Below are 17,954 nucleotides of genomic sequence, written 5' to 3'. Positions count from 1 at the left end.
ATTATCAGGGATTTTTCATGTATTCTGTGGGAATTTGTGGAGATTTGGTGGGATTTTTCTGGAATTTGGTAGAGTTTTGAAAAGATTTAGGGAATTTTGTGTTGTTTTTTCTTGAATTTTGTGGGAAACTGTGCTGATTTTATGGGATTTTTGTGGATTTTGGCCGTGTTTTGAGAAGATTTAGGGAATTTTGTGTGATTTTTCTGGGATTTTGTTGGGTATTGATGAGATTTTGTGGGATGTTTCTGGAATTTGGTGGGGCTTTTCAAGAATTTTGTGGTATTTTGAAAAGATTTAGGGAATTTTGTGGTGTTTTTTCTTGAATTTTGTGGGAAACTGTGCTGATTTTATGGGGTGTTTCTGGAATTTGGTCGAGTTTTCAGAAGATTTAGGGATTTTTGTGAGATTTTTGTGGGATGTTCTGGGAATTGGTGGAGATTTTGTGGGACATTCCTGTGAATTGGTAGGGTTTTGAAATGATTTAGGGAGTTTTGTGGGACTTCTCTGGAATTTTGTGTGTTTTTTATGGAATTGTGTGGCATTCTGAGGAGACTTGAAGAATTTTGAGGAATTTTTCTTAGATTTTGTGGAAACTTGTGGAGGTTTTGTGGGATTTTTGTGTGATTTTGTGGGATATTGAGCCGATTTAGGGATCTTGAGGGATTTTTCATGTATTTTGTGGGAATTTGTGGAGATTTGGTGGGATATTTTTCTAGAATTTGGTTGTGTTTTGAGAAGATTCAGGAAATTTTGTGGGATTTTTCTTGAATTTTGTTGGATATTGAGGAGATTTTGTGGGATGTTTGTGGAACTTTGAGGGACTTTTCTGGAATTTGGTGAGATTCTGTAGAGAACTGACGAATTATCAGGGATTTTTCATGTATTCTGTGGGAATTTGTGGAGATTCTGTGGGATTTTTGTGGATTTTGGCCGTGTTTTGAGACGATATAGGGAATTTTGTGGGATTTTTCCTTGAATTTTTTTGGATATTGGGGAGATTTTGTGGGATATTTCTCTAATTTGGTGGGGCTTTTCAAGAATTTTGTTGTATTTTGAAGAGATTTAGGGAATTTTGTGGTGTTTTTTCTTGAATTTTGTGGGAAACTGTGCTGATTTTATGGGGCGTTTCTGGAATTTGGTCGAGTTTTCAGAAGATTTAGGGATTTTTATGGGATATTCTGGGAATTGGTGGAGATTTTGTGGGACATTCCTGTGAATTGGTAGGGTTTTGAAATGATTTAGGGAGTTTTGTGGGACTTCTCTGGAATTTTGTGTGTTTTTTATGGAATTGTGTGGGATTCTGAGGAGACTTGAAGAATTTTGAGGAATTTGTTTTAGATTTTTTGGGAATTTGTGGAGATTCTGTGGGATTTTACTGGAATTTGGTGGGCCTTTTCAAGGACTTTGTGTGGTTTTGAGGAGACTTGAAGAATTTTGAGGAATTTTTCTTAGATTTTGTGGAAACTTGTGGAGGTTTTGTGTGATTTTTGTGGAATTTTGTGGGATATTGAGGCGATTTCGGGATCTTGAGGGATTTTTCATGTATTTTGTGGGAATTTGTGGAGATTTGGTGGGATATTTTTCTAGAATTTGGTCGTGTTTTGAGAAGATTTAGGGAATTTTGTGTGATTTTTCTTGAATTTTGTTGGATATTGCGGAGATTTTGTGGGATGTTTGTGGAACTTTGAGGGACTTTTCTGGAATTTGGTGAGATTCTGTAGAGAACTGACGAATTATCAGGGATTTTTCATGTATTCTGTGGGAATTTGTGGAGATTTGGTGGGATTTTTGTGGATTTTGGCCGTGTTTTGAGAAGATTTAGGGAATTTGGTGGGATTTTTCCAGGAATTTTGTTGGATATTGGGAGATTTTTTGGGATGTTTGTGGAACTTTGAGGGACTTTTCCGGAATTTGGTGAGATTCTGTAGAGAACTGACGAATTATCAGGGATTTTTCATGTATTCTGTGGGAATTTGCGGAGATTCGGTGGGATTTTTCTGGAACTTGGTGGACCTTTTCAAGGACTATGTGTGGTTTTGAGGGAACTCAAAACACGGCCAAAATCCACAAAAATCCCACCAAATCTCCACAAATTCCCACAGAATACATGAAAAATCCCTGATAATTCGTCAGTTCTCTACAGAATCTCACCAAATTCCAGAAAAGTCCCTCAAAGTTCCACAAACATCCCACAAAATCTCCCCAGTATCCAACAAAATTCCAGGAAAAATCTCACAAAATTCCCTAAATCTTCTGAAAACTTGACCAAATTCCAGAAACGCCCCATAAAATCAGCACAGTTTCCCACAAAATTCAAGAAAAAACACCACAAAATTCCCTAAATCTTCTCAAAACACAACCAAATTCTAGAAAAATATCCCACCAAATCTCCACAAATTCCCACAAAATACATGAGAAATCCCTCAAGATCCATAAATCGCCTCAATATCCCACAAAATCACACAAAAATCACACAAAACCTCCACAAGTTTCCACAAAATCTAAGAAAAATTCCTCAAAATTCTTCAAGTCTCCTCAAAACCACACAAAGTCCTTGATAAGGCCCACCAAATTCCAGTAAAATACCACAGAATCTCACAAATTCCCACAAAATCTAAAACAAGTTCCTCAAAATCCTTCAAGTTTCCTCAGAATCCCACACAATTCCAGAAAAAACCCCACCAAATTCCAGAGAAGTCTCACAAAACTCCCTAAATCATTTCAAAACCCTACCAATTCACAGGAATGTCCCACAAAATCTCCACCAATTCCCAGAACATCCCACAGAAATCCCACAAAAATCCCTAAATCTTCTGAAAACTCGACCAAATTCCAGAAACGCCCCATAAAATCAGCACAGTTTCCCACAAAATTCAAGAAAAAACACCACAAAATTCCCTAAATCTTTTCAAAATACCACAAAATTCTTGAAAAGCCCCACCAAATTCCAGAAACATCCCACAAAATGTCCTCAATACCCAGCAAAATCCCAGAAAAATCTCACAAAATTCCCTAAATTTTCTCAAAACACAACCAAAATTCCAGAAAAATCCCACCGAATCTCCACAAATTCCCACAGAATACATGAAAAATCCCTGATAATTCGTCAGTTCTCTACAGAATCTCACCAAATTCCTAAAAAGTCCCTCAAAGTTCCACAAACATCCCACAAAATCTCCTCAATATCCAACAAAATTCAAGAAAAATCCCACAAAATTCTCTAAATCTTCTCAAAACACGGCCAAATTCCAGAAAAATCCTACCAAATCTCCACAAATTCCCAGAGAATACATGAAAAATCCCTGATAATTCGTCAGTTCTCTACAGAATCTCACCAAATTCCTAAAAAGTCCCTCAAAGTTCCACAAACATCCCACAAAATCTCCCCAGTATCCAACAAAACTCCAGGAAAAATCCCACAAAATTCCCTAAATCTTCTCAAAACTCTACCAAATTCTAGAAAAATATCCCACCACATCTCCACAAATTCCCACAGAATACATGAAAAATCCCTGATAATTCGTCAGTTCTCTACAGAATCTCACCAAATTCCAGAAAAGTCCCTCAAAGTTCCACACACCACCCACAAAATCTCCTCAATATCCAACAAAATTCCAGGAAAAATCCCACATAATTCCCTAAATCTTCTCAAAACACGACCAAATTATAGAAAAATATCCCACCAAATCTCCACAAATTCCCACAAAATACATGAGAAATCCCTCAAGATCCCGAAATCGCCTCAATATCCCACAAAATCACACAAAAATCACACAAAACCTCCACAAGTTTCCACAAAATCTAAGAAAAATTCCTCAAAAGTCTTCAAGTCTCCTCAAAACCACACAACGTCCTGGAAAAGGCCCACCAAATTCCAGAAAAATCCCACAGAATCTCCACAAATTCCCACAAAATCTAAAACAAATTCCTCAAAATTCTTCAAGTCTCCTCAGAATCCCACACAATTCCAGAAAAAACACACAAAATTCCAGAGAAGTCCCACAAAACTCCCTAAATCATTTCAAAACCCTACCAATTCACAGGAATGTCCCACAAAATCTCCACCAATTCCCAGAACATCCCACAAAAATCTCACAAAAATCCCTAAATCTTCTGAAAACTCGACCAAATTCCAGAAACGCCCCATAAAATCAGCACAGTTTCCCACAAAATTCAAGAAAAAACACCACAAAATTCCCTAAATCTTCTCAAAACACAACCAAATTCTAGAAAAATATCCCACCAAATCTCCACAAATTCCCACAAAATACATGAGAAATCCCTCAAGATCCCTAAATCGCCTCAATATCCCACAAAATCACACAAAAATCACACAAAACCTCCACAAGTTTCCACAAAATCTAAGAAAAATTCCTCAAAATTCTTCAAGTCTCCTCAGAATCCCACACAATTCCAGAAAAAACACACAAAATTCCAGAGAAGTCCCACAAAACTCCCTAAATCATTTCAAAACCCTACCAATTCACAGGAATGTCCCACAAAATCTCCACCAATTCCCAGAACATCCCACAAAAATCCCACAAAAATCCCTAAATCTTCTGAAAACTCGACCAAATTCCAGAAACGCCCCATAAAATCAGCACAGTTTCCCACAAAATTCAAGAAAAAACACCACAAAATTCCCTAAATCTTTTCAAAATACCACAAAATTCTTGAAAAGCCCCACCAAATTCCAAAAACATCCCACAAAATTTCCTCAATACCCAACAAAATCCCAGAAAAATCACACAAAATTCCCTAAATCTTCTCAAAACACGGCCAAAATCCACAAAAATCCCACCAAATCTCCACAAATTCCCACAGAATACATGAAAAATCCCTGATAATTCGTCAGTTCTCTTCAGAATCTCACCAAATTCCAGAAAAGTCCCTCAAAGTTCCACAAACCACCCACAAAATCTCCTCAATATCCAACAAAATTCCAAGAAAAATCCCACATAATTCCCTAAATCTTCTCAAAACACGACCAAATTCTAGAAAAATATCCCACCAAATCACCACAAATTCCCACAAAATACATAAAAAATCCCTCAAGATCCCGAAATCGCCTCAATATCCCACAAAATCACACAAAAATCCCACAAAACCTCCACAAGTTTCCACAAAATCTAAGAAAAATTCCTCAAAATTCTTCAAGTCTCCTCAAAACCACACAACGTCCTGGAAAAGGCCCACCAAATTCCAGTAAAATCCCACAGAATCTTCACAAATTCCCACAAAATCTAAAACAAATTCCTCAAAATTCTTCAAGTCTCCTCAGAATCCCACACAATTCCAGAAAAACCCCACCAAATTCCAGAGAAGTCCCACAAAATTCCCTAACTCATTTCAAAACCCTACCAATTCACAGGAATGTCCCACAAAATCTCCACCAATTCCCAGAACATCCCATAAAAATCCCTAAATCTTCTGAAAACTCGACCAAATTCCAGAAACGACCCATAAAATCAGCACAGTTTCCCACAAAATTCAAGAAAAAACACCACAAAATTCCCTAAATCTTTTCAAAATACCACAAAATTCTAGAAAAATATCCCACCAAATCTCCACAAATTCCCACAAAATACATGAAAAATCCCTCAAGATCCCTAAATCGCCTCAATATCCCAGAAAATCCCACAAAAATCCCACAAAACCTCCACAAGTTTCCACAAAATCTAAGAAAAATTCCTCAAAATTCTTCAAGTCTCCTCAGAAGGTTCTGGATGAGGGTAGAAATAATTAAAAAGCATCTTGAGAGTAACATCATATTTTTGTCAGCCATCTCTTCAGGGACTACTTTAAATCCCAGAATGTTCAAGAGCCATCATCACTGTACAAACAGAAGCTCCAACTGAACGAAACCAGAAGAAGTGGATATGGCAAATTCTCTGGTCCAAGTGGTGATATTAATCTGGTGAGGCTCTGGATTCCCATTTCAGACATACTATCACAGCTTAAATATAGGAAAAAATTGGGATTTTACTTTGCTGTGGTCTCTTTTTGTTTTGCAAAATATGTGATAGTTAATATATGAGTAAAATCTTGTATAAAAACAGGTTTGTTTTTTGTTTTTTTTTCTAACAAATAGCCAAATGCATATTACCTGCCTTGCTGGAAAATAATTGAGGTCTTCCTCTAAGAAATTTTTTCTCAGAGTGCCTTTCTTTGTGATTTGTGTTCTTATCTTAGGAAGATACAGGAGTTGCTCATTTTAATGCTGTCCAGCAGACTATTCCATGCTTTCTCAGCTGTTTGGATCTGCAGTTCAGGATTGGACCAAGAAAAATGGTGATGGGATGAAATTATTTTTATTCTTAAATGAGGACAATTCCATTTTTAAACATACACATGTGCTTCCAATGCTTTCAGTAGTCAAGGATGAAATTTTGAACAGACATGAATTCCTCAGTCTTTGTTTCTTTTTCCCTGAAGGATGGAATTTGGACTTTGCCCACCAGTGCAGTCCTTGCTATGGGCAGATGTTTCTTCTGTTCTTCTTACCAGCAGTAGGAGTGGTTGGACACTGAACCTCAAAGAAGAGGGAGCTAACATCCCTTACCTGGATAAGTCCCACAGGTAAGCACCTTGGAGAAGTTCTTCAACCAAAACCAGTTCCTGTAAGGCTTTCCAGCCCTTGACAGGAAATAAGCTGATTCCTGCAGGCTGCAACATGAAGACTTCCAGACTGAAGTGAGCATCCTGCTATAAGGAAGGATTTGGGAGTAGTGAGTCATCATTTGTATGGGAAATTAATCTGTGATTTTTATTTATTGTTTTTTTTCATTTGAAGTAACATCACATCATCATAGAGAGACATTGTCTGTCATTTCTGGTGTGGATACCTGAATAACTCAGCTAGACAGGTAGCATGATAAGGCAATACAATGCAGATATTGAAAGGAATTTTTTGGATGATTTTTTTGTTAGTTCAAGCTGCAGTCCCTGATTTATTCAGGCTTTGAAGTACCATGCAAGCCTTTCCCACAGAAGAAATTCTGTTTTATGTAAATAATGCACTGTGCAGTAAACTAGAAGAAAGCAGGGAGCATAGAGCATGAAGTTAGTGTTTCATGCAGGTGTTTGAAGGCAATGTGGGATTCCAGAGCTTAGTGTTTGAATTGCAACTTGAATTTCCTTCTTTGCTGTTATTTAGACTGCTCTGAAGTAGTCATGAGAAGCAAAAATGAAAGGCAATGTTGTTTGATGGGGACTGTGGTAGGGCTTTCTTGCCAGATTTGAAATGGCTTGAATTGATTAAAATCTCCAGGTGAGGGGAAGATTGTATCCATTCCTCTCTCTTATTAAAGCAAATTTTCCAAGAGGGATGTAAAATTGCAGTTGAGGGTTGGGGTGGTTTTTTCTTTTTTCCCTTCTTTCATGTGCAACCTAACAACTCCAATTTCGCAGGCCTATTTAACATTTGATCCCTAAAAGTCAGTCCTTTGCTTTGTATTTTGGGCACTTGTTCATCTTGGGAAATTTGTCATCTTCTCAGGGCATTGAAGGTCAACCAAATGCTGCAGGTTTCATTCTTCCTTTCATATGGTCTATGTCCTGGGGTTTGACTCTTAAGCAGAGCTATTTTTTTATTTTGCAGCCTAGCAGTTGTACGGTGGGGCTGTGTGCAGGTGAATTCACTTGAGAACGATGGGTAAATCAGCTCCTGGGAAGATGTGCACTGCTTGGCCCCGATGCTTCAGCATGCTTGAGGTCAGCTTGGCTGTCTCTGACTGTCTAATAATAATGCAGAATGATAGAATTAAGTATTCATTGTAATTGGTGATCAATAAGATTTGTTTTCAGCTAAATCTGCGTGCTAATTTCTAAAGCACTCCAGTCTGTTTCATCAATGACCTTTGTGATTTTAGCTTAAGCTTTCTAGTTTCTGCTGTTGTTATTTTCTGCCCTGTCGCTGTGAGAGGAAGGGATGATGGCTGGAGGTTTGGCAGTCAGCGAGGGCCTGGCCACCACTGCAGTTCTGTACACTCAGCCTTGGAGATGTGATCAGGAATGTGCTGTTAGTTGCCAGTTTTGTATTGCAAAGACTGAGCATGCTGCCATCACTGTGTTTGATAAGTGAGTTTTCATTGGTTTGGTCCAACTCCAAAGCAGCCTTAATTTGAAGGTGGAATTCTTTGTGGATGAGGCTGTGAAGAATATGGTGTTTATACTCCCATCCTACGGGCAGTACGGTAGAACAACTCCTAACTGATTTGGTAATAAAGACCTAGTTTTTCTTCACTAAACCTGCCCTAGCCAAATTCATCAGCTGGTGATAGCTATCTCTGGAGTGGAAAACCTTTATTGAGTTGATTGACAATTTAATATACTTTGTCAAGCTGTGTTGTTTAGTTTCTGTTGATCCAGAGACACCTGGGGCTCCTTTTGCTTCCTAAGGGATTAAAGTAGCAAGCACTTAGAATGAGATATTGGGAAGATGGGTGCAGGAGACTTTGTAATTTACTATGGAAAAACATAATAATGATGATGAATATTTCAGGTGGAAATGATAGTATTTCACTATATACTATGTGAAATGCTTTTATGTGATTTTTTTTCATTTCCCTTTTATTTTTTAATCCTGGATAAATTAAATGAGGCTTTTGGGGAAAGCATGAGCTGGAATTTCTATTGAGGTTGATAACCTCTGATTCTGCTCTTGTTTGTCTGTCTGCTGGAACTTGTAGCAAACTAGCTATGTCCAAGTTTAATTGTGTAATAATTATCTTTCAAATCGAGCCTTTCTCACTTGGTGCTGATGTATTTGGGGGAGGGAGGGGAATGGAGAGTAAAGAGCTCTTTTCATGAATACAATTTTAATTTCATCTTGCTGATTTGAGCCTTTCCAAGATTCAAGTGAGCATTGGATCTGGTTGGAACTGAGGGGATGACTCATGACTCTGGCATAAAAACTACATTGCATTCCACATATTAGGAGTTTTCTGTTGCCCACAAGAAAGTTCAGGAAAAAAAGACAAAAAGAGAAATGGGTTTCAAATTTCCTGTGCTATTTTCAGTTGACTCCTCTTTCTGGAGATGCTTTAGCAAGTGTAGGACATCTGAAAAACTTGGAACTGCAACTTTCTTGTTGAGGCTCTGATGAACATTGCTTCTGTCATCAAGTTCTTGTGTTCATACTTTGAACTTAGCTGAGTAATGTTGGTATCAGCAGACTCTGCTAAAGCCATGCCTTCCTAATTAATAATGCATTCTTAATAAAAAAAAAAAAAATCTATTTCTTCATGTATTTAATTACCTAGTGAGTGTAAGACTGAATGAAGTTAATACCGTGCAGATTTCAAGCAAAACGCTGCTTTTTAATGTGCTTCAGTATAGGCTATGCACAAGTCAATAGACATGATTTTTAAGCTTCAGTTACCTTTCATTACCCTGTGCATATTCAAATTCAGATTGATGAATGCTGAACCAAAAGCAGACATCATAGAGTTAATTGAAGTTCTTTAAATTCAGAGGCAAACTATTTTCATAGCTTTGTTTTGAGGGTGGGTTGCTTTTGATGTCTGGGGTTTTTTTGGCTAAGGCAATGGCAAACATTTATTTATCCTGCTCCCTCCCCATTTTCCACCATCGTTGTTGCCAGTGATGCCTGCAGTGCTCAGTGGTCAATGACCCTCAGCCAGGGTGAGCTGCAGGAGCCTTACAGACGGGCCTGTTCTTTCTCCCAGTGCTAGAACAAGTGCAACAGCACAGTGCCATTTTGCTAAAAGCTAATATTTTTCCCAGCAGCTTCTTCTCCAGGCAGAATGAAATGCTTTCTTCAAGAGCAACCACATCTTTTCTCTGCCTGAAAGGTTGTGTTTGTTTGGGGTTTTTTCTCTTGCCTTAGGTGAGAGATAAAAAAAAAATGAAGAGGAAAGCCCAAGGAAATGCCAAAAGTACCACCTGGTAGTAATTTTGTGTGAGTGTCTCCATTTACACTTCAAACTTGCTCTTGGAGAACTTGGAGCTGCATTTAAAATGTATTTTGGTAGGTGGTCTGCTGCTGACTATCTGCATTTCTTCTTCCATTTCTTTTCTGTGCTTGTTTGGTATTGCTGCTGAATGTCCCCAAAGAGTAAAGTGGTGTGGAAGAGTTGAGGAAGCAGCTTTTGAAATTCTAAAGCTGATGTGTAGGTTTTGTTCCTCTTGGATTTTTAAAAGCAGGTATGTCATCCAAGTTAACTTTCTTCAGCAAGTAACAAGATTGTCGTCCTTCCACTGATGCTCTGTATTTTAACAGAGGTATTTGATGGTGCTGGAAAGGAGCAAGATGCAGAATGAGTTTGAGAGAAGTGATTTAAAGTGGGAGCACAGATGGTTGATTCCTAAAAATCAAAAAACGGATGTTTTGTTTTGTAGGAAAATGAAATCTAATCCTATTTGAGGGTCAACAGGATAAATACAAAGAACTAAATACAGATGTAGATACATATATACATATATGCGTGTATATATATATATATATATATATATATATATATATGTATAACCCCCCCCCCGAAATCTATGAAGCAGGACTGATTGGTGCCATAGCCCAGGCAGCCTGTGGATCTAATTGCCTGCCTGTATTCAGCCCTTGCCTGGATGCCAGGGGAGACGTCTCTGGATTTGTCTCCAGACAGCTTTCCAGGGATGATCCTGCTCCTTTCCTGGTGCCCCAGAGTGCTGCAAGCCCCCCGTCCTGGGGCCATGGTGATGCCTGCCAGGGCCTTTAGGGTCCCCCCTAAAGGGCAGACAGGGCTTGACTGCAAGCTTCCTTGGAAGCTGGAGGCAGGTGAATATTGGCCACCTTCTTCTTTCCCGCTGCCCTCCGTGCTCTTGCAAAGCCTGCTGGGGCACTGGGGCTCTCCATTGCAGGCAGTCTGGAGCTGCCATGCAAAGCCATCTCTCAAGGAGTCCCCAGGTCTCAGGTGCAACCTCAAGAAAATGACACAGCAACGTGTAGAAAACGTGAACTTTATTCACTTGACTACTTCTAAAATCTACAATCCAACGTTACTAGAAGACTATGGGGTAAGAATCTTAAGGCTAAGAAACTTCAATGCTTCAACTGTTTAGAACTGAACACTAAGGGAAAGGTCAACTTCTTGGGGGAAACGTGGTGGGGAATCAAACAACAACAGGGGTGTGGCTAACTTGTAAGGTGGGGAACGTCGCAGTGCCTGGGCTGGGCACTGGTCACCCGTTCCCCGTAAGGTTCTGTAGCTGGAGCGCGACGCTGGAGGTCAGAGCTGTGGGGAGGTGCGGAGTCTCCTGTCACTGCCCTCTTTTGCCGCCATCTTGGTGGTTGGTTGAGGGCTGTCGCGAAGGAGCAGCCGCATCAGGTCGCGGTTGTCCATCAGCAGCTGCATCAGCTCCGTGGGACAGCCCTGTCTTCGATGGCGGCGGGGCCCCGCACGGCCCGAAGGGCTCTGGAGATTCCGCTGCAAGGCAAAGCACAGGGATCCCCATGGAAGAGGCAGAGGGGCAGAGCGGGGCCGGCACCTGTGGGGCTGCCTTTGGCCTGGGAGACAGAGACTCGGGCCCAGTTGGGCTGGGCTGGCCCGGGGAAGAGGCTGCAGCAGGCAGAGCTCTGCCGCCTCTGCTTGGTGCTGTCCATGGAGCTCAGCCCCTGGGCCGCATTCCCCAGCCAGGAGCTCAGGCCCCTTCTGCCGCAGGGCATTGGCCAAAGGGTGCCCAAGAGGCCCTCAAGGTCTGCCCCATCCCGCCTGCCTGACCCCCCACCCCCCTCCTCACCTCTCGCCAGCGTCTCTGAATTCTTTTTCCGAGCGACCATCCCATGGCCATTCCTATGATGAGCAGGTCGATGAGCAGGAATGTCCTGGCCGCCCACCGGATGCGCTCAGGGTCCGACTCGTCCAGATGACAATCCTCCAGAAGCAGAGGAGAGGCATCCGTGCTGCGCTCAGGTTTGCTCACAGGGTCGAGGGGATGAGCCAAGAGCAGCAGCACGTAAAGCTGCAGCAGCGCGGAGGAGCCGTGAGCAGCCATAGTGCTCTGCCAGCAGCACCGAGGCTCTGGGCGTCTCTCTGCGAGCAGCTGTGCCTGGGCACAGGGGGGGAACAACAGCTGGGGACAGTTGCCAGCCAGCGTGCCGTCCCCAGAGGCTGTGATGTCACAGAAGCACAGAACGCCCTGGCTGCAGAGAGCCCTGAGAGAATGTTGAGTCCAAGCTGGGAGCCATGGCGGCAAGCATGGCCAGCAGAGCGGGGCCCGAGCGCTGCGGCCTGGCTTGCCTTGCACCCGTGCCACAATGATGACTCCAGCAGCCCCTGTCAGGCCATTGCAGTATCTGATGGCCCACGCTGGGCACAAGTTCTTCCCAATGGCCAGCGTAAACCTCCCTTGGCCCAGCTTCCAAGCCTTGTTGGCATCTGCTCTCTCTTGTCCTTGCCCACCTGGCTGGCGCTGCCGTGTTGCTCGCTGGCCTGTCTGTGGGAGAAGAGGCTGTGCCAATGAGTGCTGCTCAACTTGGAGGCCATTCAAAGGAGGATTTGATTGTGCCTGCTGTGGGAAGAAGGAATATGCGTGCACATGGCCACTTCCCATAGGTTTTACCCCAGATTTTCATGAGCAGCTGTCCTAGTGAAAGTCAAGTCTGTTTTAGTGAGTATTTGAGGGCTTCCAGAGCACAGTGCCATCTCAGGGGAATTCTGCTGGTTGAGTTCTACTGAGGCTTTGAGATGAGTTGCAAATCCTGAAAATGTTCTCCTTGCCCAGGTAGTAATTTCACAGTTTAGACTGTGGGGATATTGATTGCTCAGTGTTGAGGACCTCATGTAACTTTCAGCCCCAGAAACTTTCAACCTCCAGTGATTGTCCTTGAGACAAAACCATTTGAAATCTTTTTTTCTGTGGACAGGAATTGCTTCGGTGTTACTTCACATCATCCATTAAAAATTTGATGCCTGGAACAAATCCCGAGTGCTGTGTGATTTCCTTGGTCGTGTTCTTTGGAATGGCTTCCCCCTCATTTTGTGAAGCTGGCCCCAGAAAGGTCATAGATGGGTGAGAAGTTCTGAAAGGCCAAGTGGTGCAGATCTTTGCCTCCTGTTTCGAGGTCTGTGGTGAGCTGTGAGTCCAAGAGCTGATCTGACGTGATGGTGAAAACACAGTTGTCGTGGTTTTAAAGCAGTAACTGAAAAAATACTAGAAAACTTACTTATTTCTTGCTGTGAGATATGGATTAGAGCAAGAGCAAAACAGGCTTAAAACTTAAAAGGAATAAAGAAAGTTTATTCACAAAACTACAAGAATAAGAACACCAGAATAAACTTTCAGAAAACCCTTTTATCCCGCACTACCCAGCATTCCCTTGTTCACATGACAAGATAGAGACAAAAGACTTTGGAACTTTGGTGTTTAAAACAGTCCCAATTCTTGCTAGAGTCTCTTTATCAGTGTTTGTATAGAAACAGAAATCTTCTTCTGCTAATCTATGGAGTTTCTCACAAGAAAAATATTTCTGTTATAGTTTTCTATTTGTTTGATGCCAGCTGCCCGGAAATCTGCCATGAGTTCACTCCTCCCATTTCACATCACTCTGAGGTGTGTATGGGCCATGAGTCCTCTTCATCTGTCTCTGTGAGCTTCGCAGGAAAACAGTTTTCTCATTGCCCTCAAGGCCTCAAATCTTCACTCCACTCTGTTCCAGCGCCTCACTGTATCACAATTACTCTACTTTTTACTCAAAATCCACACTTTGAACACTCCATGCTTCCCAATATACTCTGTCATGAATTAAAGGAGTTTTTTTCAGAACATGGTTGTCCATCTCCATAGCTTTAAGAGAAAAATATTTCAGCTTATAAAGCATCTCCTTATTCTCTCTTCCCTATCTAAAACTTAAGCCTTGTTTTTGTCCTATATTTTTCTAATACTAAAAAAAAAAAAATCTGTGTTTTTCTAAAAGTGAAAAAAAAAATAAAAAAATAAAGTAAAGAGTAGAAACAGAATAATATTTCTGAGAGGCAGGACATTTTTTAGTTTGTGTTGTCCGATGGAACAACAGTCACTTGAAGAAATTCCATATAGTAGAACATGTCACATTTGTCAATTTTAACCTGAAATTTATTGACAGGAATGTCTGTACTACGAACATGTGTTAAGTATAGGAATATATTGCATGTTTTCCTACTTGTAAGAAGTAAATTTCTGTCTTTACAAGCTAACACCATTAATTTCAGCTCTTAGTTATTCCCATTGCATATTCTTTTAAACAGACTTAATCAGACAAATTTTGTGTTATTTAGCAAGTAATGCTTGGTTATTACTACAAGTTCTTGAAGTCATAACACTTAAAATTGCAGTACATATATATTATTCTTACTATGATGATGTGAGTTGGCTGCTAGTCATTTAACTATATATAAGGTCTTACTATTTCTTAGTGCAATTACTTAAAATAAGTGTCTTGGAAATTGTTTTTATTTTTAGATTTAAAACTGTTCTTACTAAAGTTGATTTGTTAAAGATTGGACAATGTATATTTAATAATTAATGTTCCCCAGTGATATTTATTGTCAGTCAGGATTCACTTTACAGTCAATAAATAACCTAAAAAATCTGAATTTTGTAGCCAGTTTTGTCTAATTCTTAGAGCAATGCTTTGGGAAATTGGAGATATATATATATGAATATAAATATGTATATCTGCTATATACCTTTTTTATGATGGTTTTGTCCTACTACTGCAAATGTTTCTTTTTGTTTGTTTTTTCCTAACATACATAAAATTTTCTTAACCATATTTAAAGCTACCAGCTTGTTATTCTGACAAAACCCTGTGAGAATAAATTATTTTTATTAATACTCTACATGTCAAAACCTTGCAGTCAGTCAAATAACAGAAGGAGTGTTCATTGTCTCTCTCCCCCACTGATGCTGTTCTAGGAGTTGGAGTTAGAAGATTCAGACATCAAGTGAAACAGTGAAAGATGATAAGAAAACACTTGATTCTCACAAGGTATTTCCTACTAAAAGAGATTGTTTTGCAGTTTTGTTTGCTCTTGACACTATTTTGAGTAAATGTGAATTCCTAAGACATGCTCAAGGCAATTAAATATTTATGCTCCCCAAACTCAATTTTTAAGCAACATTTTCTGTTTACAAGAATCAGGTTTGCTTTGGTTTTATCTCTTTTCTTTCAGGTTACAAGACAGATTTTTTTATTATTATTTTCATTGGGGGAAAAAGATATGTATTTATAGTGTTTGTGAAGACTTTGCTCAGCTGAAAAAAGTAATAGGTAACATGAGTATAACATTGTGTTCTTCCATATTTCTATTTTTAAGTCCTATTACATGTGATATTTTCCATTTTGCCTTCTATTAGGCCTGAAATTGGAAACTATTTAAAACCTAACAAACCCCGGAGTTTATCCCTGTTCTTTGAATAGCAACAGAAGTATGGCTGTCATGGTTTGACACATCAATGAAGAACAGCCTCTGCTCTGCAGCAGGTACTCAAGTGGAACTTTTGCAAGTGGGCTCTCATCAGGAGTGAAACACTGGCTGCTGACTCTGCTGCTTTTGGTCACAGACTGCTGCCTTTATGAACCAGGTTTGTCCTTCTGCCTCTTTTGTGTTTTATATAGACTTGATTACAAATGAGGCACTTGTCCTCTTAACCTGGGAGTTGCAGCAGGTCAGCAGCAGCAGGAGTTACTGGCTGCTTCCCATCAGCTGACTCCTTTTAGCCAACCCTTCCCATTTCCTGCGCCAATCCGATTTTTCCAAGCAATTAGGAAGAAAACTAAACCATAACTTTTACAAAATCACTTTAGGGAAGATGTTGCTTAATTGTTTGCTTCATTCAAATGAACACTTCTAACATTCACTTCTCTGAGTAAGAATGCCTTTTATGAGAAGCTGCTAAAAATAGGAATTTGAGAGCAGGGATGTTAAAAGTAGGGCCAGAGAGGAGCAAATTTGTCGCAGGGCAAGTTCTGTTTGCACTGAGGGAGTACTATCAATTTTGTCTCTGTCCTGTCTTTCACTGGTCCTGAAACAACAGTGCCTGCTTGAACAAACCTGCTCCTCAGGAGTGATTGGATCTGGTGCTCTGGGTGTTAGCAGCTGCAGTGCTGAACCACAGGCAGACATGAGATCTGACTGGATCACCCTTGCTAACATTTTCATGTAGAACCCATAACTCACTTGATCAGCAACACTTGCTTGAATGCTGCCTTTTGCCTTGGCTCTTCCCACTAAATAGTTCTTGAGCTGGGAAGTGGTCCTGATCTAAGAATCTGCAGTAATCTTTAATTCTGCCTTTATAACTCAGGAAACCACAGTAACCTTCATTTTAGAATGTGAACATTTTTTGGACAAACACTGAATTGTAGCTTCATTGACATGAGCTAAAGTAAGCTCTTTCAGTGGTCCTAGAGTGGTAGCTGTAAAAGGCAATCAGAGTGAAGATCCTGAATAATTTTCTTTTCCAGCCAGGTTTTAATGTATTTCCCCTGCAAATCAATTCATGTATCATAGAGCTCAATTACCTGCCCATAAAATGAGAGTTGTTGCTCAGAACTGTGGAATTAGGGTAACAAGAACTGTAATGATACACTAGATAAACACTGTTGCAATACTCTCTCAGCCCTGTTAGGGTATTTTAAATTTGCAGCAGATCTCAGTAAGGATGAGAAAATGCTGAGCTACATAAAAATGATGGAGACTGGAGGAGAAATTAGCCTTGCAGTGTTCTACAGTCCCAACATTTCCAACCACCACACCTGGTAGTGAAAATGCTGGTTTGTATTTGAAAAAAAGGAACTGCAATCAATCAAATGCACTGCCAAGTATAAATTAATTTCTGTAAGTCAAGTCCCTTAGGAACAATTCCTTAATAAAAGATCTGTTTCAAATCTCCTAAGTCTTCTAAAACCAACCCCAACAAAACACAGAAAACATAGTGTCTTTATTTGACCTGTCCTAGACTTCATTTATTTATTTACAGTCTGAAGGATGAGTCAAGTACCTGCAGTGGTGCCTTTAGCAATGCAAAACAAAATATTTTGAATATTCTTATTTAGCGTTCCAGTTTTAATGAGCTTGGAGCATAGTGAAGGAGATCAGATGTTTGCAGGTTCTGGATGAGGGTAGAAATAATTAAAAAGCATCTTGAAAGTAACATCATATTTTTGTCAGCCATCTCTTCAGGGACTACTTTAAATCCCAGAATGTTCAAGAGCCATCATCACTGTACAAACAGAAGCTCCAACTGAACGAAACCAGAAGAAGTGGATATGGCAAATTCTCTGGTCCAAGTGGTGATATTAATCTGGTGAGGCTCTGGATTCCCATTTCAGACATACTATCACAGCTTAAATATAGGAAAAAATTGGGATTTTACTTTGCTGTGGTCTCTTTTTGTTTTGCAAAATATGTGATAGTTAATATATGAGTAAAATCTTGTATAAAAACAGGTTTGTTTTTTGGTTTTTTTTCTAACAAATAGCCAAATGCATATTACCTGCCTTGCTGGAAAATAATTGAGGTCTTCCTCTAAGAAATTTTTTCTCAGAGTGCCTTTCTTTGTGATTTGTGTTCTTATCTTAGGAAGATACAGGAGTTGCTCATTTTAATGCTGTCCAGCAGACTATTCCATGCTTTCTCAGCTGTTTGGATCTGCAGTTCAGGATTGGACCAAGAAAAATGGTGATGGGATGAAATTATTTTTATTCTTAAATGAGGACAATTCCATTTTTAAACATACACATGTGCTTCCAATGCTTTCAGTAGTCAAGGATGAAATTTTGAACAGACATGAATTCCTCAGTCTTTGTTTCTTTTTCCCTGAAGGATGGAATTTGGACTTTGCCCACCAGTGCAGTCCTTGCTATGGGCAGATGTTTCTTCTGTTCTTCTTACCAGCAGTAGGAGTGGTTGGACACTGAACCTCAAAGAAGAGGGAGCTAACATCCCTTACCTGGATAAGTCCCACAGGTA

The sequence above is a fragment of the Cyanistes caeruleus genome, chromosome 4 (genome assembly GCF_971803275.1).
Source record: "Cyanistes caeruleus chromosome 4, bCyaCae1.hap1.1, whole genome shotgun sequence".
Lineage (NCBI taxonomy): Eukaryota > Metazoa > Chordata > Aves > Passeriformes > Paridae > Cyanistes > Cyanistes caeruleus.
The sequence above is the reverse complement of the archived record's forward strand: the minus strand, read 5'-3'. Positions refer to the sequence as shown.